This window comes from Coregonus clupeaformis, chromosome 1, assembly GCF_020615455.1.
Source record: "Coregonus clupeaformis isolate EN_2021a chromosome 1, ASM2061545v1, whole genome shotgun sequence".
NCBI lineage: Eukaryota > Metazoa > Chordata > Actinopteri > Salmoniformes > Salmonidae > Coregonus > Coregonus clupeaformis.
This window is the reverse complement of record NC_059192.1, coordinates 19,855,704-19,877,695: the sequence shown is the minus strand read 5'-3', so window position 1 is coordinate 19,877,695 and position 21,992 is coordinate 19,855,704. Positions and strand designations below refer to the sequence as shown.

Below are 21,992 nucleotides of genomic sequence, written 5' to 3'. Positions count from 1 at the left end.
ATAATGCCAGGTCAGCAGGGAGTCTAGTTTTCTTCCATTTCCGCTCAGCTGCCCAGAGCTCTGTTCTGTGAGCTCGCAATGAGTAATCAAGCCACGGAGCTTGAGGGGAGGACCGAGCCGGCCGGGAGGATAGGGGACATAGAGAGTCAAAGGATGCAGAAAGGGAGGAGAGGAGGGTTGAGGAGGCAGAATCAGGAGTTTGGAGGGAGAAGGATTGAGCAGAGGGAAGAGATGATAGGATGGAAGAGGAGAGAGTAGCGGGAGAGAGAGAGCGAAGGTTGCGACGGCGCATTACCATCTGTGTAGGGGCAGAGTGAGTAGTGTTGGAGGAGAGGGAGAGAGAAAAGGATACAAAGTAGTGGTCGGAGACTTGGAGGGGAGTTTCAGTGAGATTAGTAGAAGAACAGCATCTAGTAAAGATGAGGTCAAGCGTATTGCCTGCCTTGTGAGTAGGGGGGGACGGTGAGAGGGTGAGGTCAAAAGAGGAGAGGAGTGGAAAGAAGGAGGCAGAGAGAAATGAGTCAAATGTAGACGTAGGGAGGTTGAAATCCCCCAGAACTGTGAGCGGTGAGCCATCCTCAGGAGAGGAACTTATCAAGGCGTCAAGCTCATTGATGAACTCTCCAAGGGAACCTGGAGGGCGATAGGGATTTGCTGTACCTATGTTATGTCGGAAAAAATCAGTTATAAATTCCTCTGTCCTAGTTAAAAACAAGTTATCATCCAATAGGCTTTGATTAAATTTCCAATATCCTCGCCCACGTGGAAATTCAGTAAGAGTAATATATGCCAATTATATTGTATACATTTTTGCTAATTTATTTAAAAAATAAAAAACTGAAATATCACATGTACGTAAGTATTCAGACCCTTTACTCAGTACTTTGTTGAAGCACCTTTGGCAGCGATTACAGCCTCGAGTCTTCTTGGGTAAACGCTACAAGCTTGGCACATCTGTATTTGGGGAGTTTCTCCCATTCTTCTCTGAAGATCCTCTCAAGTTCTGTCAGGTTGGATGGGGAGCGTTGTTGCACAGCTATTTTCAGGTCTCTCCAGAGATGTTAGATTGGGTTCAAGTCCGGGCTCTGGCTGGACCCCTCAAGGACATTCAGAGACTTGTCCTGAAGCCACTCCTGCAATGTCTTGGCAGTTTGCTTTGGGTAGTTGTCCTGTTGGAATGTGAACCTTCACCCCAGTCTGAGGTCCTGAGCGCTCTGGAGCAGATTTCCATGAAGGATCTCTCTGTACTTTGCTCCGTTCATCTTTGCCTCGATCCTGACTAGCCTCTCAGTCTCTGCCGCTGAAAAACATCCCCACAGCATGATGCTGCCACCACCATGCTTCACCATAGGGATGGTGCCAGGTTTACTCCAGAAGTGACGCTTGGCATTCAAGCCAAAGAGTTCAATCTTGCTTTCATCAGACCAGAGAATCTTGTGTCTCATGGTCTGAGAGGAATGGTGCCTCTTGGCAAACTCTGGCTTCCGTCTGGCCACTCTACCATAAAGGCCTGATTGGTGGAGTGCTGCAGAGATGGTTGTCCTTCTGGAAGCTTCTCCCCTCCTCAACTGAACTCTAGAGCTCTGTCAGTGTGACCATCAGGTTCTTGGTCACCTCCCTGACCAAGGCCCTTCTCCTCCGATTGCTCAGTTTGGCCGGGCGGCCAGCTCTAGGAAGAGTCTTGGTGGTTCCAAACTTCTTCCATTTAAGAATGATGGAGGCCACTGTGTTCTTGGGGACCTTCAATGCTGCAGAAATGCTTTGGTACCCTTCCCCAGATCTGTGCCTCGAACAACAATCCTGTCTCAGAGCTCTACGGACAATTCCTTCGACCTCATGGCTTGGTTTTTGCTCTGACGTTAACTGTCAACTGTGGAACCTTATATTGACAGGTGTGTGCCTTTCCAAATCATGTCCAATCAATTGAATTTACCAGAGGTGGACTCCAATCAAGTTGTAGAAACATCTCAAGGATAATCAATGGAAACAGGATGCACCTGAGCTCATAGCAAAGGGTCTGAATACTTATGTAAACAAGGTGTTTCTGTTTAAAATTTTTAATACATTTGCAAAAAATTATAAAAACCTGTTTTTGTTTTGTTATTATGGGGTATTGTGTGTAGATTGCTCAGGAATTGTATTTATTTAATCAATTTTAGAATAAGGCTGTAACGTAACAAAATGTGGAAAAAGTCAAGGGGTCTGAGTACTTTCCAAAGGCAATGTAGGTGATAGTCGTTGGGTTTCGGAGATATAGGTGATAGTCGTTGGGTTTCGGAGATATAGGTGATAGTCGTTGGGTTTCGGAGATATAGTTGATAGTCGTTGGGTTTCGGAGATATAGGTGATAGTCGTTGGGTTTCGGAGATATAGGTGATAGTTGTTGGGGAAGTGTGTGTGTAACATCTGTCTGTCTTCCGGTCTGGGTCTGGATGGCACTGGAGAAGAGGCTGGCTGAGCTGAAGGCTGACAGTAAACCAGTAGGAGCTACCCTGAAACAACACATCCTCACTCCGTATTCTGGGGAGGTACAGTCTCAGCACACATGCCCTCTCTATTTTGGGTGATGTTTGTTAAGCGTAAAACCTGGTTGTTCCAGAGTGATAATCTGCTGCTTGACTCCCTGTCATGGTAAGAGCCAATTAAATAATAGTTTTTAATGTCCTAATGGGCTCTGCAGCTGTGAACCAATCAGTTCAGCCTTATGATTAAATGTGTGAGATGAAGGTTGATTTAAAGACGTCTTCTCCTCTGTCCGACAGCAACTGGACAGGGCTCTGGATCTGAAGAGCCAACACAAGGCAGACATGGTTGCCGGGGGCTACGCCACCCTCATCCACCTCTGCTGCCGCCATGACAATGTGGAAGATGCGCTGAACTTGAAGAGAGAGCTGTGAATTAATTGGGACTCACACACACATTCCCCTGTGCTCGGTTCAGCCAAGCATGAAAGGTTAACATGAGCTGGATGAGGGGAGACGTTAATGCAGTGGCCAGGCCTGTAGACTGGGACGCTCTGATCAATCCGGTGCGTACATACCCCCAGTCTCTCCTCTCCTCGCCCCACACCCTGCCTCTGTCACCCCTCAGAAAGAGAAAGGCTGCACTCACGTTAAGCTCTCTGTCTCCCACTCCCCTGCAAAGCTTCTGCCAAGAGGAGGAGGGGGGAGGCATTGAGAAGTTGGGGAGGGTAGAGGAATCTGAATTGTAGGGAGATGCAATTGTGACATATGAACTGCATCGGCCACGTTCGAGATCTCACACACCTATGATCTAAAAATATGTTCTCTTTCTCTCGCTCTCTCTCTCTCTAGCCTTAAGGATTCCTCTGTGTCTCTGGATTCCAGCAGGTATGTGGTTCTGGTCAAGGTCCTCACCAAGCACGGCAGACTGGAAGGTGAGTGGGCAATAGACATTATCAGGGCAACATAGTCGAGGGAAGTTGTTTTCTGTTGAAGATAGGCTTTCAGGGTTCCTTGTTCAGACTGCTGAGAAACTTTGCCTGAAAAGTGACCTTGCCTGAGACCCGAAGACTTGCATTGGTTCCCCGAGCTAATGCCTCGGCTTTAGCTCAGCAGGCTAACACCAGATAAGAGAGAGAGTTTCTTGTCTATTTAACTTGCTTTGGCAAAGTAAACATACTGTATGTTTCCCATGCAAATAAAGCCCATTGAATTGAGAGAGAGGGAGATATATATACTGTATCTCACAAAAGTGAGTACACCCCTCACATTTTTGTAAATATTTGAGTATATCTTTTCACATGACAACACTGAAGAAATGACACTTTGCTACAATGTAAAGTAGTGAGTGTACAGCTTGTATAACAGTGTAAATTGGCTGGCCCCTCAAAATAACACAACACACAGCCATTAATGTCTAAACCGCTGGCAACAAAAGTGAGTACACCCCTAAGTGAAAATGTCCAAATTGGGGCCAAAGTGTCAATATTTTGTGTGGCCACCATCATTTCCCAGCACTGCCTTAACCCTCTTGGGCATGGAGTTCACCAGAACTTCACAGTTGCCACTGGAGTCCTCTTCCACTCCTCCTTGACGACATCACGGAGCTGGTGGATGTTAGAGACCTTGCACTCCTCCACCTTCCGTTTGAGGATGCCCCACATATGCTCAATAGGGTTTAGGTCTGGAGACATGCTTGGCCAGTCCATCAGCTTTACCCCCAGCTTCTTTAGCAAGGAAGTGGTCGTCTTGGAGGTGTGTTTGGGGTCGTTATCATGTTGGAATACTGCCGTGCGGCCCAGTCTCCGAAGGGAGGGGATCATGCTCTGCTTCAGTATGTCACAGTACATGTTGGCATTCATGGTTCCCTCAATAAACTGTAGCTCCCCAGTGCCGGCAGCACTCATGCAGCCCCAGACCATGACATTCCCACCACCATGCTTGACTGTAGGCAAGACACACTTCTCTTTGTACTCCTCACCTGGTTGCCGCCACACACGCTTGACACCATCTGAACCAAATACGTTTATCTTGGTCTCATCAGACCACAGGAAATGGTTCCAGTAATCCATGTCCTTAGTCTGCTTGTCTTCAGCAAACTGTTTGTGGGCTTTCTTGTGCATCATCTTTAGAAGAGGCTTCCTTCTGGGACGACAGACATGCACACCAATTTGATGCAGTGTGCGGCGTATGGTCTGAGCACTAACAGGCTGACCCCCCCACCCCTTCAACCTCTGCAGCAATGCTGGCAGCACTCATACGTCTATTTCCCAAAGACATCCTCTGGATATGACGCTGAGCACGTGCACTCAACTTCTTTGGTCGACCATGGCGAGGCCTGTTCTGAGTGGAACCTGTCCTGTTAAACAGCTGTATGGTCTTCGCCACCGTGCTGCAGCTCAGTTTCAGGGTCTTGGCAATCTTCTTATAGCCCAGGCCATCTTTATGTAGAGCAACAATTCTTTTTTTCAGATCCTCAGAGAGTTCTTTGCCATGAGGTGCCATGTTGAACTTAGAGTGACCAGTATGAGGGAGTATGAGAGCGATGACACCACATTTAACACACATGCTCCCCATTCACACCTGAGACCTTGTAACACTAATGAGTCACATGACACCGGGGAGGGAAAATGGCTAATTGGGTCCAATTTGGACATTTTCACTTTTGTTGCCAGAGGTTAAGACATTAATGGCTGTGTGTTTAGTTATTTTGAGGGGACTGAAAATGTACACTGTTATACAAGCTGTACACTCACTACTTTACATTGTAGCAAAGTGTCATTTCTTCAGTGTTGTCACATGAAAAGATATACTCAAATATTTACAAAAATGTGAGGGGTGTACTCACTTTTGTGAGATACTGTGTATATATATATATATATATATATATATATATATATATATATATATATATATTACTGGACTCGTGCTACTTTAACAAAATTACAGAAATCCTTCCTGATACTATTGGCATATCATGTCTGGGAAAGTGCTTGAACATTTCACACACACAAATTTGCATGTGAATTCAAGCAGAGGCATTGTGAAGGGGGGGGGGTGTTATCTGACCATTAGCCCCAGTGAGTGCGTTGGCGGCTTGTCATCCACATTAGCACACCTCGCTGCCCCGGCCCACCGGGCCACGGTACAGACCGCCAGGCCCGCGCTGACGATCATGACTTGTGGCACGACCACTCACCGGCTCCCCGCTTTTAATGGCTTTGTTGTTTTCCTTCCTTCCTTCCCCTCCACCTTCCCCTCCATCCCCCTGCAATACGTAGAGACTGGCTATAGAGCAGGGACACAGCCCTGGGTGTGCAGGGACCTAGTGGAAGGCAAGGCAGGGAAATTAGAGGGATTAATGGCCTGTGTGATATTTGTTTACCTGGCGGTGTATGGCTGGATGACTCTCAGAACCCTGGCTGGCTGGCTGATATACATACCACTCTGTCTGCCTGGCCGCCTGGCCTCCATTTGGTAATGTTAGTGCCAAGCTTCTGGTCGTGGTGATTAGTGGTGCCGTCAGGAAGGAAGGAGAGAAGGGATGTGTTCTCTGTCTGCCGATGTTCACTCACTCACTCACTCACTCACTCACTCACTCACTCACTCACTCACTCACTCACTCACTCACTCACTCACTCAATCACTCACTCACTTACAGGCAAGCTAACAGGTTCCTTCCCCCAGTACGTCTGCTCTGCTGATGGTCTCTTACTCCCCCTAGCCCCCCACTCTCGTTGACTTGGGTTTGATCCTGAGGGTTCAGACACACCAATACATTACTTAGCATCTCTGAACATAATTTGCGAACAGTGCGCACCAATTTGACATGTAATCGCATGAAAAGTGTTGGCAGTCGGACATCTACAGTGGGTGGCCCCTAAAACACAGTGCCCTGAACAATCTGCAGACAAACGCTAGGTCCACATTTGGTGCGAGCCTTAAGGTCATATTTCCTCTATCCCTGGCCCAGTGAGTTCACGCCAACAGCTACGGAATTCAACTCTAGCCTCCTAGTACAGTCCTCAAGGGCTGCAGTGTGCTGATTTCCCTTCCTCTTGATAATTGGTACTAGATTTATCAATTGATTTAATTGAACCACACAGCTGTTTTTTCATGTTTTCTTTGACAGTTGTCTGCAGGTTTTCATCCAATACCATTCAATGACAATGAGGCCCTAGCCTACAGGCAGCAAACCCAATCATTCTGTGAGACAGCATCCGAGGCTTGCTTTGTCATTAGTCAAGGCTCTGATTCCTCTGCAAAGTGTCATCCTCTAGAAATCTCTATTCAGAGACACAGTGAAGGGGATGTCCACAGGAGGTCACCCCAACCCCAGAATGATATGTGGCCCTGTTCAGATCCATGTCCACCCCATCCCCATCCTGACGCCACGGCTAGAGAACAGAACGAGACTTTGACACAAAACAAAAGCTGCCTCTTTGAAACCCAGTGTGACCCACATGAACCCCCTGTTTTGCCTCCTCCCTGCCTGCCCCTTTCGCCACCTCCCTGACTGCCCCTAGTCCCCCTCCCTGACTGCCCCTTTCACCCCCTCGCTGACTGCCCCTCGTCCCCTCGCTGACTGTCCCTCGTCCCCCTCCCTGACTGCCCATTTCACCACCTCCCTGACCGCCCCTCGTCCCCCTCCCTGACTGCCCATTTAACCCCCTCCCTGACTGCCCCTTGTCCCCCTCCCTGACTGCCCCTTTCACCCCCTCCCTGACTACCCCTATCACCCTCTCGCTGACTGTCCCTCGTCCCCCTCCCTGACTGCAACTTTAACCCCCTCCCTTACTGCCCCTCGTCCCCCTCCCTGACTGCCCCTTGTCCCACTACCTGACTGCCACTTTCACACCCTCCCTGACTGCCCCTCGTCCCCCTCCCTGACTGCCCCTTTCCCCCCTCCCTGACTGCCCCTTGTCCCCCTACCTGACTGTCACGTTCACCCCCTACCTGACTGCCCCTCGTCCCCATCCCTGACTGCCCCTTTCACCCCCTCCCTGACTGCCCCTCGTCCCCCTCCCTGACTGTCACGTTCACCCCATACCTGACTGCCCCTCGTCCCCATCCCTGACTGACCCTTTCACCCCCTCCCTGACTGCCACTTGTTCCCTTCCCTGACTGCCCCTCGTCCAACTACCTGACTGCCCCTTTCACACCCTCCCTGACTGCCACTTTCACCCCCTCTCTGACTGCCCCTCGTCCCCCTACCTGACTGTCCCTTACACCCCCTCCCTGACTGCCCCTCGTCCCCCTCTCTGTCTGCCCCTCGTCCCCCTCCCTGACTTCCCCTTTGACCCCCTCCCTGACTGCCACTTTCACCCCCTCTCTGACTTCCCCTTTCACAACCTCCCTGGCTGCCCCTCGCCCCCCACATTGACTGCCCCTCGTCCCCCTCCCCCTTCCTGACTGCCCCTCGTCCCCCCTCCCTGGCTGCCCCCTCACCCCCTGCCTGACTGCCTTTCATCCCCCTCCCTGACTGCCTTTCGTCCCCCTCCCTGACTGCCCCTCGTCTCCCTTCCTGACTGCCCCTCGTCCCCCTCCCCCTCCCTGACTGCCCCTTTCACCCCCTTCCCTGAGTGTTCCTTTCACCCCCTCTCTGACTGCCCCTCGTCCCCCTCCCTGACTGCCCCTTTCAACCCTTCCCTGACTGCCCGTCATCCCCCTCCCTGACTGCCCCTCGTCCCCCTCCCTGACTGCCCATTTTGGGTATTTTTTCAGTAGACAATACAGAGCCATCTTAGCCTTTGACCCCCTCCCTGACTGCCCCTCGTCCCCCTCCCTGACTGCCCCTCGTCCCACTACCTGACTGCCCCTTTCATACCCTCCCTCCCTGACTGCCCCTCGTCCCCCTCCCTGACTGCTCTCTTCCCCCTCCCTGACTTCCTCTGGTCTCCCTCCCTGAATGCCTCTCGTTCCTCCCCCTGACTGCTCCCTCACTCAATCCCTGACTTTCCCTCGTCCCCCTACCTGACTGCCCCTTTCACCCCCTCCCTGACTGCCCCTCGTCCCCCTCCCTTTCTGCCCCTCGTCCCCCTACCTGACTACCCCTTTCACCTCTTCCCTGAGTGTCCCTTTCACCCCCTCTCTGACTGCCCCTCATCTCTCTCCCTGACTGCCCCTTTCACCCCTTCCCTGACTGCCCGTCACCCCCCTCCCTGACTACCCCTCACCCCCTCTCTGACTGACCCTCGTCCCCTTCCCTGACTGCCCCATTCACCCCCTCCCTGACAACCCCTCGTCCCCCTCCCTGACTGTCCCTCATCCCCCTACCTGACTGCCCCTTTCACACCCTCCCTGACTCCCCCTCGCCCCCCTCACTGACTGCCCCTTGTCCCCACCCTGACTGCCCCTTGTCCCACTACATGACTGCCACTTTCACACCCTCCCTGACTACCCCTCATCCCCCTCCCTGACTGCCCCTTTCACCCCTCCCTGACTTCCCCTCGTCCCCCTCCCTGATTGTCCCTCGTTCCCCTCGCTGACTGCCCCTCGTCCCTGTACCTGACTGCCCCTTTTCACCCCCCTCCTGACTGCCCCTCGTCCCCCCTCCCTGTCTGCCCCTTTCAACCACTTCCTGACTGCCCCTCGTCCCCCACCCTGACTGCCTCTCGTCCCTCTCCCTGACTGCCCCCTCAACCCTCCCTGATTGCCCCTCGCCCCCTCCCTGACTGTCCCTCATCCCCTACCTGACTGCCCCTTTCACACCCTCCCTGACTCCCCCTCGCCCCCCTCACTGACTGCCCCTCGTCCCTACCCTGACTGCCCCTTGTCCCACTACCTGACTGCCACTTTCACACCCTCCCTGACTGCCCCTCATCCCCCTCCCTGACTGCCCCTTTCACCCCTCCCTGACTTCCCCTTGTCCCCCTCCCTGATTGTCCCTCATTCCCCTCGCTGACTGCCCCTCGTCCCTGTACCTGACTGCCCCGTTCACCCCCCTCCCTGACTGCCCCTCGTCCCCCTCCCTGTCTGCCCCTTTCAACCCCTTCCTGACTGCCCGTCCCCCACCCTGACTGCCTCTCGTCCCTCTCCCTGACTGCCCCCTCACCCCCTCCCTGATTGCCCCTCGTCCCCCTACCTTACTGCCCCTCACCCCTCCCTGACATTCCCTCGTTCACCTACCTGACTGCCCCTTTCACCCCCTCCATGAATGTCCCTTTCACCCCCCTATGACTGCCCCTTTGTCCACCTCCCTGACTGCCCCATTCACCCCCTCCCTGACTGCACCTCTTCCCCTTCCCTGACTGTCCCTCATCCCCCTACCTGACTGCCCCTTTCACACCCTCCCTGACTCCCTGACTCCCCTTCGCCCCCCTCCCTGACTGCCCTTCGTCCCCCTACCTGACTGCCCCTCGTCCCCCTACCTGACTGCCCCTTGTCAAACTACCTGACTGCCCCTTTCACACCCTCCCTGACTGCCCCTCGTCCCCTCCCTGACTGCCCCTCGTCTCCATCCCTGACTGCCCCTCATCCCCCTCCCTGACTGCACCCTCACCCCCTCTCTGACTTTCTCTCATTCCCCTACCTACCTCCTGACTGCCCCTTTCACACATTCCTGTCACTCGTCCCACTCCCTGACTGCACTCTTCCCCCTCCCTGACTTCCTCTGGTCCCCCTCCCTGACTGCCTCTCGTCCCTCTCCCTGACTACCCCTTTCATCCCTTCCCTGAGTTTCCCTTTCACCCCCTCTCTGACTGCCCCTCGTCTCACTCCCTGACTGCCCCATTCACACCCTCCCTGACTCCCCCTCGCCCCCCTTGCTGACTGCCACTCATCCCCCTCCCTGACTGCCCTTCGTCCACCTCCCTGACTACCCCTTTCATCCCTTCCCTGAGTGTCCCTTTCACCCCCACTCTGACTGCCCCTCGTCCTCCTCCCTGACTGTCCCTCATCCCCCTACCTGACTGCCCATTTTCACACCCTCCCTGACTCCCCCTTGCCCCCCTCACTGACTGCCCCTCGTCCCCCTCCCTGATGCCCCGTCATCCCCCTCCCTGACTGCCCCTCATCCCCCTACCTGACTGCCCCTTTTACACCTTCCCTGACTGCCCCTCGCCCCCCTTTCTGACTGCCTTTCTTCCCCCTACCTGACTGCCCTTCGTCCCCCTCCCTGACTGCCCCTCGTCCCACTACCTGACTGCCCCTTTCACACCCTCCATGACTGCCCCCTCGTCCCCCTCCCTGACTGACCCTTTCATTCCCTCCTTGACTGCCCTTCGTCCCCCTACCTGACTGCCCCTTTCACCCCCTCCCTGACTGCCCCTCCCCCTCCCTTTCTACCCCTCTTCCCCCTCCCTGAATAACCCTTTCACACCCTCCCTGAATGCCCTAGTCCCCTCCCTGACTGCTCTCTTCCCCCTCCCTGACTTCCTCTGGTCCCCATCCCTGACTGCCTCTCGTCCCCCTCCCTGACTGCCCCCTCACTCCCTCCCTGACTGTCCCTGGTCCCCCTACCTGACTGCCCTTTTCACCCCCTCCCTGACTGCCCCTCATCCCCCTCCCTTTCTACCCCTCGTCCACCTCCCTGACTACCCCTTTCACACCCTCCCTGACTGCCCTTGGCCCCCTCCCTGACTGCTCTCTTCCCCTCCCTGACTTTCTCTGGTGCCCCTCCCTGACTGCCTCTCGTCCCCCTCCCTGACTGCCCCCTCACTCCCTCCCTGACTGACCCTCGTCCCCCTACCTGACTGCCCCTTTCACCCCCTCCCTGAGTGTCCCTTTCACCCCCCTTTGACTGCTCCTTTGTCCACCTCCCTGACTGCCCCATTCACCCGCTCCCTGACTGCCCCTCGTCCCCCTCCCTGACTGTCCCTCATCCCCCTACCTGACTGCCCCTTTCACACCCTCCCAGACTCCCCTTCGCCCCCCTCCTTGACTGCCCTTCGTCCCCCTACCTGACTGCCTCGTCCCCCTCCCTGAATGCCCCTCGTCTCCATCCCTGACTGCCCCTCGTCCCCCTCCCTGACTGCCCCCTCACCCACTCTCTGACTTTCTCTCGTTCCCCTACCTACCTCCTGACTGCCCCTTTCACCCACTCCTGTCACTCGTCCCCCTCACTGACTGCCCCTCGTCCCCTCCCTGATGCCCCGTCATCCCCCTCCCTGACTGCCCCTCATCCCCCTACCTGACTGCCCCTTTTACACCTTCCCTGACTGCCCCTCGCCCCCTTTCTGACTGCCCTTCTTCCCCCTACCTGACTGCCCTTCGTCCCCCTCCCTGACTGCCCCTCGTCCCACTACCTGACTGCCCCTTTCACACCCTCCATGACTGCCCCTCGTCCCCCTCCCTGACTGACCCTTTCATTCCCTCCTTGACTGCACTTCGTCCCCCTACCTGACTGCCCCTTTCACCCCCTCCCTGACTGCCCCTCCCCCCTCCCTTTCTACCCCTCATCCCCCTCCCTGAATACCCCTTTCACACCCTCCCTGAATGCCCTAGTCCCCCTCCCTGACTGCTCTCTTCCCCCTCCCTGACTTCCTCTGGTCCCCATTCCTGACTGCCTCTCGTCCCCATCCCTGACTGCCCCCTCACTCCCTCCCCTGACTGTCCCTGGTCCCCCTACCTGACTGCCCCTTTCACCCCCTCCCTGACTGCCCCTCATCCCCCTCCCTTTCTACCCCTCGTCCCCCTCCCTGACTACCCCTTTTACAACCTCCCTGACTGCCCTTGGCCCCCTCCCTGACTGCTCTCTTCCCCCTACCTGACTGCCCCTTTCACCCCCTCCCTGAGTGTCCCTTTCACCCCCCTTTGACTGCTCCTTTGTCCACCTCCCTGACTGCCCCATTCACCCACTCCCTGACTGCCCCTCATCCCCCTCCCTGACTGACCCTCGTCCCCTTCCCTGACTGCCCCTTTCACCCCTCCCTGACTTCCCCTCGTCCCCCTCCCTGATTGTCCCCCGTTCCCCTCGCTGACTGCCCCTCATCCCTGTACCAGACTGCCCCTTTCACCCCCTCCCTGACTGCCCCTCGTCCCCCTCCCTGTCTGCCCCTTTCAACCCATTCCTGACTGCCCCTTGTCCCCCACCCTGACTGCCCCTCGTCTCACTATCTGACTACCTGTCGTCCCTCTCCCTGACTGCCACCTCACCCCCTCCATGATTGCCCCTTTCACCCCTTCCCTGACTGCCCGTCATCCCCCTCCCTGACTGCCCCTCGTCCCCCTCCCAGACTGCCCATTTTGGGTATTTTTTCAGTAGACCATACAGAGCCATCTTAGCCTTTGACCCCCTCCCTGACTGCCCCTCGTCCCCCTCCCTGACTGCCCCTCGTCCCACTACCTGACTGCCCCTTTCATACCCTCCCTCCCTTACTGCCCTTCGTCCCCCTCCCTGACTGCTCTCTTCCCCCTCCTTGACTTCCTCTGGTCTCCCTCCCTGAATGCCTCTCGTTCCTCCCCCTGACTGCTCCCTCACTCAATCCCTGACTTTCCCTCATCCCCCTACCTGACTGCCCCTTTCACCCCCTCCCTGACTGCCCCTCGTCCCCCTCCCTTTCTGCCCCTCGTCCCCCTACCTGACTACCCCTTTCACCTCTTCCCTGAGTGTCCCTTTCACCCACTCTCTGACTGCCCCTCGTCTCTCTCCCTGACTGCCCCTTTCACCCCCTTCCCTGACTGCCCGTCACCCCCCTCCTGACTACCCTCACCCCCTCTCTGACTGACCCTCGTCCCCTTCCCTGACTGCCCCATTCACCCCCTCCCTGACAACCCCTCGTCCCTCCCCTGACTGTCCCTCATCCCCCTACCTGACTGCCCCTTTCACACCCTCCCTGACTCCCCCTCGCCCCCCTCACTGACTGCCCCTTGTCCCCACCCTGACTGCCCCTTGTCCCACTACCTGACTGCCACTTTCACACCCGCCCTGACTACCCCTCATCCCCCTCCCTGACTGCCCCTTTCACCCCTCCCTGACTTCCCCTCGTCCCCCTCCCTGATTGTCCCTCGTTCCCCTCGCTGACTGCCCCTTGTCCCTGTACCTGACTGCCTCTTTCACCCCCTCCCTGACTGCCCCTCATCCCCCTCCCTGTCTGCCCCTTTCAACCACTTCCTGACTGCCCCTCGTCCCCCACCCTGACTGCCTCTCGTCCCTCTCCCTGACTGCCCCCTCACCCCCTCCCTGATTGCCCCTCGTCCCCCTCCCTGACTGTCCCTCATCCCCCTACCTGACTGCCCCTTTCACACCCTCTCTGACTCCCCTCGCCCCCTCACTGACTGCCCCTCGTCCCTACCCTAACTGGCCCTTGTCCCACTACCTGACTGCCACTTTCACACCCTCCCTGACTGCCCCTCATCCCCCTCCCTGACTGCCCCTTTCACCCCTCCCTGACTTCCCCTCGTCCCCCTCCCTGATTGTCCCTCGTTCCCCTCGCTGACTGCCCCTCGTCCCTGTACCTGACTGCCCCGTTCACCCCCTCCCTGACTGCCCCTCGTCCCCCTCCCTGTCTGCCCCTTTCAACCCCTTCCTGACTGCCCCTCGTCCCCCACCCTGACTGCCTCTCGTCCCTCTTCCTGACTGCCCCCTCACCCCCCTCCCTGATTGCCCCTCGTCCCCCTACCTTACTGCCCCTCACCCCCTCCCTGACATTCCCTCGTTCACCTACCTGACTGCCCCTTTCACCCCCTCCCTGAATGTCCCTTTCACCCCCCTCTGACTGCCCCTTTGTCCACCTCCCTGACTGCCCCATTCACCCCCTCCCTGACTGCACCTCGTCCCCTTCCCTGACTGTCCCTCATCCCCCTTTGTAAGTAGGAAAACCTGCAAAATTGGCAGTGTATCAAATACTTGTTCTCCCCACTGTATATTAGTATCAGAACAAACTCCAGTTAATCTATTAGGAAGAGATGCACTGTGTAGAATGGGCATCCAAATTAAATGCACATCAGAGGGACTAATAATAGTTCAGGAAGGGGTATGTCCACAGATGATGATGGCTACAGACAAAACAACAAATGTATACTGGATAGGGAATATAGAATCACCAATACAAGAGGTATTAAAGAAGTGGGGAAAATGTATCAGGGCTCAAGTTCCAGAAATGAGAGTACCAAAATTAGGCTATCATTGTACACTGCAATATGATCTATATCAAAATAATTTGCTAGAACTATGGTTAAGGAAGGCATGGGGTAAACCGGCTTCCATGAGATCGCAATATTTTGTAATAGGGAAACAAGGGTCAGCAATGGAAGCATAAGATGCTCCAGGAAACAGCAATACCCAATGACACCGAAGGCAGGAATTCAGTAGAAGGACTGATAAAAGCAGGGGTACTGGTTAAAACCCAGAGTGGCTGTAACATGCCACTGCTACCAGTACTAAAGGCAGACAAACAGAAGTGGAGACTGGTTCATGACCTGAGAGCAGTGAATGAGGTAGTTCAAGACTATAAAGCAGAGGTACCCAATCCACACACACTGTTAACAAACATTCCACTAGATGCAAAATGTTTCTCAGTAATAGACTTATGTGGAGCATTTTTTTGTGTTCCTTTTGCATAAGAAAGTAGACACTTGTTTTTGTTTACTTACAAAGGACAGCAATTTATATATACAAGGAATTAGATTGAAACAAACAATTAATAATTTGATGGAGTACAGTGGAATTATCTTCATATTTTGGTTGTAGTTAAAACATTTGGATGGCTTATTAACATGTACTATAGTGAATGTTAACGAAATTTACACTTTTTTTTCCAGGAGAATGGGAGTTTCATTATCTCTCTTTGGAATGTTTCCTGAGTCTGTGAGCTGAGGAGAACTCAGCAATCTTATAATTAGGCCATAAGAGGGAGCTACCAAATTAAATAAGGCCTAGCCATTTGTTTGTTTTTGCCCTACACCAGCACACACAACCCACCTATTATGAATATTTGGTAGTTGTGTAGGGTTTTTATTTTTGGTTTAGTGGATTTTTCATGTTATAAATAATACACTTTATATGGCACATCAAATAGTTTTAATTACACACATGTAAATTGTCCTGATAGAAATGTACTGAAAAAACCCAATGTAAACCTGTTACACAAAATGTTTTAAATGTTGTTAAATAATATCTAAGGTAAAGGGGAAGAAAAGGGAAAGAGACACTCACCTAAATGGGGTTGAATGACCTCTGACCTCTGTTCTGACTTTCTGGTGAGGCCTGATCACCCTCACTAGAAAGCTAGAGACATTGTGTGAGATTTATATGTAGTATGTAATAAATAATAATTAGGAAGAAGTTTATAATTTAGCAATATGCCTATGTATGATTAATACCATGACAAGTACAGAGAAAGACAACTAGCCCTGAATGAGGGAAACCTGTCACTAGTCAATTTTGCTATTCCTTGAATTACCTTATGGGATACAATTAAGTTAAGGTGTTATCAAGTGTTATCATTTTAATTTCATTAGTTATTTTGATTTAACAGACAGTGTTATTTTATATATTTTTTGGGGGGCCTTACCTCTGGCACTAAAGAGTTATCGCATGCAAGCTAACAGAATAATGCATCTAACACCGCATGAAATGCTTACAGGTTGAACCATGCCAGTGCCGGTGCTTAGGGGACCATATGAGGGTCCGCCTCTAGAGCAAATGGAAAGGGAATTAGAAGGGTATATCAGGCAACTAACTGTCATGTATGAAGTTATATACAAACAGGAGAGAAGCAGAGTACTAAAACCAGAGGCTAATCCACCGCGACCAGTGGTCCCGGGGTAGAAGGTCTACGTCAGGGTCTTCAGAAGGAAGTGGAATGAACAGAGACGTGAGGGACCCTACACCTTCATCCAGGCTACACCAACTGCCGTAAGGGTCGAAGGGAGCTCAACCTGGTATCATCTAAACCACTGCACCAGAGTACTGCATGGAACCCGACGACCGAGAGATGACGAAGCTGAGGATGCCGAGACCCTAGTGACGGAAGAAGGTCCCAAGCCAAAGGGACCCAACGCCGGCCCGAAGTAGTGGCCCAGAAGTAGATGGTCATCATAGAGGGAGTCCTGAGCAAAAGGGACCAACGCCGGCCCGGAGTGGAGGCCCAGAAGCAGATGGTCATTATTGGGAGAGCCCTGCTTGGCCCTCACAACAATGAGGACCACTTGACTGCCCTTATGGCAACCTAGAATATCTGTCTGGGGTAGTGGTAGGAGGTGGATGGGCTTGTCATGACTACAAGGACAAGCAACAGCTGAAACACACTGGACTTGGAGATATTCATCTCCCAGACTTATATCCTGTTTCATATTACTTTAGTTCTGATAAATTGTCTAAGTAGTAATTAAGGAAAGTAGTTGAGGCAACATTTAAATTGATGCTGGGGTTTGAATTAGGAGTCCCATTTGGGATACCTGAGGAAAACCTGGAATCCTAAAAAATTAGGTTTGGCCACTCTCATGTTTTCTCTATGTAGTATATGCATGTAACATAGAGTTTCCTGTTACAAGTGTCCATGGACATGTCTCTTAATCCCCTAAACAGGTTCTGCTTAGATTCAGAAAATAGTTGTTAGGGAGGTGTCCAAAAGGGAGAGCAAGCACTACTAGGCCTTGTAAAACATAAGGGATTGTATTATGAATAATAATATTACAAAGGATTTAGTATTTCATGTATTGCTTATACAAACCGCAAGATAACTGCCTTAAAAAAGATATTATGATTAAAACAAAGCTGCATTATTTTATGTGTTAGGATTCTAGTACTCATATTTTAACATATTGAGAAGAAACTCTTATATTGTTTATTTTAAGTAAAAACATTTATATTGTCACTGTTTGAATAAGTAATGTTTTAAAAATATAATCTTAGTACATGAATTGTCATATATAATAATAATAATATGACATTTAGCAGACGCTTTTATCCAAAGCGACTTACAGTCATGCGTGCATACATTTTTTGTGTATGGGTGGTCCCGGGGATCGAACCCACTACCTTGGCGTTACAAGCGCCGTGCTCTACCAGCTGAGCTACATCATAAACATGATGTTGTGTTAGTCACTGTATATCCCAGTATTCATATCTTAGTCACTATATACATTTCAAGTGTCATATATATATATATATATATATATATATATATATATATATATATATATGAAGTGTGGGACCTATTAAGTCCCAAAGGGGGGATGTGTATTTTTTCAGTAGACCATACAGAGCCATGGTACCGAGTGGTACCCAAGGTCAGACCATAGGATAAAAATAGTAAATCTTTCTAGACTATAAAGATTAAAATATAGCTAATTATAAAGACCTGGTCAATCTTTCTAGACTATAAACATTAAAATATAGCTAATTATAAAGACAGAGTGTGGTACAGAATGGTACGGAGGATGAGGCAATAAGACTAAGTGATGTGGAGTGTGGTACCGAGCGATACACAAGTAGGGAGTCTGAGCCAGAGTCAGGAAATGGCTTGTGATTGATTATACTGTTACAGTGGGGGAAAAAAGTATTTAGTCAGCCACCAATTGTGCAAGTTCTCCCACTTAAAAAGATGAGAGAGGCCTGTAATTTTCATCATAGGTACACGTCAACTATGACAGACAAATTGAGGAAAAAAAATTCCAGAAAATCACATTGTAGGATTTTTAATGAATTTATTTGCAAATTATGGTGGAAAATAAATATTTGGTCACCTACAAACAAGCAAGATTTCTGGCTCTCACAGACCTGTAACTTCTTCTTTAAGAGGCTCCTCTGTCCTCCACTCGTTACCTGTATTAATGGCACCTGTTTGAACTTGTTATCAGTATAAAAGACACCTGTCCACAACCTCAAACAGTCACACTCCAAACTCCACTATGGCCAAGACCAAAGAGCTGTCAAAGGACACCTGAAACAAAATCGTAGACCTGCACCAGGCTGGGAAGACTGAATCTACAATAGGTAAGCAGCTTGGTTTGAAGAAATCAACTGTGGGAGCAATTATTAGGAAATGGAAGACATACAAGACCACTGATAATCTCCCTCGATCTGGGGCTCCACGCAAGATCTCACCCCGTGGGGTCAAAATGATCACAAGAACTGTGAGCAAAAATCCAAGAACCACACGGGGGGACCTAGTGAATGACCTGCAGAGAGCTGGGACCAAAGTAACAAAGCCTACCATCAGTAACACACTACGCCGCCAGGGACTCAAATCCTGCAGTGCTAGACGTGTCCCCCTGCTTAAGCCAGTACATGTCCAGGCCCATCTGAAGTTTGCTAGAGTGCATTTGGATGATCCAGAAGAGGATTGGGAGAATGTCATATGGTCAGATGAAACCAAATTATAACTTTTGGGTAAAAACTCAACTCGTCGTGTTTAGAGGACAAAGAATGCTGAGTTGCATCCAAAGAACACCATACCTACTGTGAAGCATGGGGGTGGAAACATCATGCTTTGGGGCTGTTTTTCTGCAAAGGGACCAGGACGACTGATCAGTGTAAAGGAAATAATGAATGGGGCCATGTATCGTGAGATTTTGAGGTCCTGGAGTGGTGTCGTGTATTAGGATTATGCCTTTGTTAAATGTTTTAAGTGGAACTGAAATAATGTTGATTTTAGTATCAAGAGGGAATGTTTTAGTGTAACGCCACATACAACAGACAGGAAGTGTGTTGTAGACAGGGGATTGGACAGTAGAGGGAGCCACCCACATCTTGGGAGTTTATATATACTGGGGGAAAAACGAAGAAGGGTCAGAAGCATTCAGATTAAATTGGGACGGGGCTTCTCCAGACTCCGCGGGTCTGTAACTTACGCTGTAACCTCGTGATTTTAATAAAAGCCTTTGAACACGGTGCAGCTTAAGCAGACTCCTTGATTGACGGCAACAACCACCAACAACAGACACTACAAATGGGGGCTCGTCCGGGATATTGATTTCATCGTTTTTGGTTCCTTTCCTGGACTCGCGAGTTGACTACTTCCAAGCCGGCTTTAAAGGTGAGATTACTCACAAAATTTGGGCATTAGTTATCCCGCTCATTCATGAGAGGGCTTTGAAGGTGTACAGTTAAAAGTACTTGGGTCGTTGTTGATGTGGGGTGTTGTGGTCGATTAGGAGTCTGGTAATAATTATTCTAAAATTGTACAGCAATTGAAGGCAGATATTAACGGCCGATATTGGCAGAATAAAGTCAGGAATACGTATGCAATATTAGAGCATTGTGAATCTGTTAAAGACCTCGAAACGAGGCGACTCGTTAGGAGTGGGCCATAAAATCCTTGCAACGCGCTAGTGTGGGGTCAGGTTGGTTCTGGGAACCATGAGGTGGACGGGTTATAGTGTATGTTATGCTCATCTTATAGTCGACGGGTTATTCGTTTGGGGTGACCGCTCATATAATTATCCAGAACTCACGGCAGCATAAAGTTAGCAGGGGATATATGGACAATGATTTAGGCACAATGCAAGGTTACTTAGGGCGTGGTAGGCCGCAGTTAGCTAAAGGCTAAGGCTAATTCTAAATGCTGGATTGTGTTTCATGCCACATGGTACATAGCGGCTAATGCTAATGCTAAGGCTAATTGTGTTGTGTGCTACATGCTAACGTATCCTTAGAGGTCCTATTGCGATAGGATAAGCCTCTTAAAATATGTCTGTGTGTGTGTGGAAGTCAAAGTTCTACGCAAATGTGAGCTCTGTTATGTGTAATTGTCTGACTATAAGTGTAAAATAGAGAACTGAGGTAGAACGCTGGCGTTCTATTGTGTGGCAATCATAGGGTTAAATGGATTTGCGCGCATGCGCTTGATTTTACGGCGCTAAAACTACGACATGAGGTTATTTGCTAAAACTACAAACACGGCATTGTGGGTAAGGGTCATAGGTCTGTGGGGTTACCCTGCAGGGGGAGAAATAGCCACAGACAAGGGGAATTTGGACACGAATCTTCTAAATCGTTAAAGTGACTGTTATTCGAACATGAAACTATTTGTTGAGATATAGTGAATTTATAAATTAAACATATGTTGACGGAGTGTAATGAATTGAATTAAATGACGGATTAAAATAAAATAAAAATGTTTTGAGCGATCTATTTAGTCCTGGGTTCAGTCTTATAGCAAATATGAGTGGGGGAATATTGAATGTGGATAACTTGGTTAAGTGTATAAACTTTAAATGCTTGTCTGTACCGTTTTGTTCCCTTGTCATATGAGAGGCTATAGGACGAGAGCAAAGGACAGAGAGAGGAGGGGCTTACGTGTGCGTGACGTGACAAGGTGTGACGCAGGCAGAGGATCATTCAAAATCAGGCCAGTGCTTTTTTGTCTACAAATCTTTCCCTATAGGATGTTGGATGCAATGACAATTTCTCAGACGCTTGGCAACAGACTGATCATTTGAATAAAATTTGCATTTTGGTGTCTCTGTGCATTACTGGGCTTGATTGGGGGTTCGGTTGGAAAGCAGGTACTGACATTATTCTGTGGTATTAAGATACTTGGGTGCATATTAAACAATGGAATTTATGAGTGTGGTAGTGTTGTAGATTGAAAGTCATTGTTTTTGGGATTGCTGTGAAGTTGACTACTGGTATTCACTTTCCGGATGGGTTAAGGTAAGTGGGCCACTAATTGATAAATTGGTAAGATAGGTGTAGAAATAAAAGATTGGTGTTAATTATTCATAATTTTTAATTGATTTTTAATTGATTTTTTAATTGATTTTTTTATTTTCAATTAAAAATATTTGTTGGATAAAATTTTTAATAGAATTTTTTATATTCATATTTTTATTGATTTTTAAAAAATAATATATATATTTTTTTTTGGGGGTTGTTTAGGTTATATTAATAATTAAAGGGGGGAAGCCATAGGCTATATAGGCTAAAATAAAATAGTTCACAATAAAGGAATATAAAAGAGTAGTTACAATGGGGAGAAAGGATAGCAAGGCTATGAAAGTTATTACACCGGTTGATATAGTGGAACATAGTAATCCTTTAGTTAAGGGTATTGCGAGATTATCCGGCAAATGGAACAAACGTTGGCCTGACATTGAACAACCATGGCCAGTGGAAGGGACTCTTAACCCTGACGTCATCAACATCATGAAAGTGCTTCTGTCAATTTACAAGGCAGATCAGAAGAAGGGAAAACAAAAGGAACGACGTAAAGAAAAGAGACAAAGGGAGCTGGGTGTTCTTAAACTGTTCGAAGATGAAGGACAAAAACTGATGAAAGATACCAACGATAAGGGAAAAAAGGTATGGAGAAAAGGCTAAAGGAAGAGAAGTCGACAGAGAAACTAAGGGTAGAAGAAGGATACAATATATTTGAGTGCTGAGGAAAGCAAAGATGAAGACAGCGATAAAGAGGAGACTAAAGGTGCTGTGTATTCGAAAGGAGTTTATCCTGCAAAGACTGGCACAGAAGAAATAGAAGGAGATATAGACCGATGCTTATCAGAACTGGAGAATGCAAGGACTGCAGGAGAGGTAAGAGAGCTAGAGGAAGAACTCCAGACGCTGACCATACAGAAGGAGAAACAGCTGAAAAAAGAATCCAAAAAAGGTGAGACAAAATATGCATTAAGGTCAAGGAAAGA

At 50.1% G+C, this 21,992-nt stretch overlaps 1 pseudogene; it reads left to right on the top strand.

Annotated features, from left to right (window-relative positions):
- Nucleotides 1-2,432: 2,432 nt before the first annotated feature.
- The window catches only part of LOC123492043, a 95,581-nt pseudogene continuing 76,021 nt past the window's right edge, over nt 2,433-21,992 (top strand).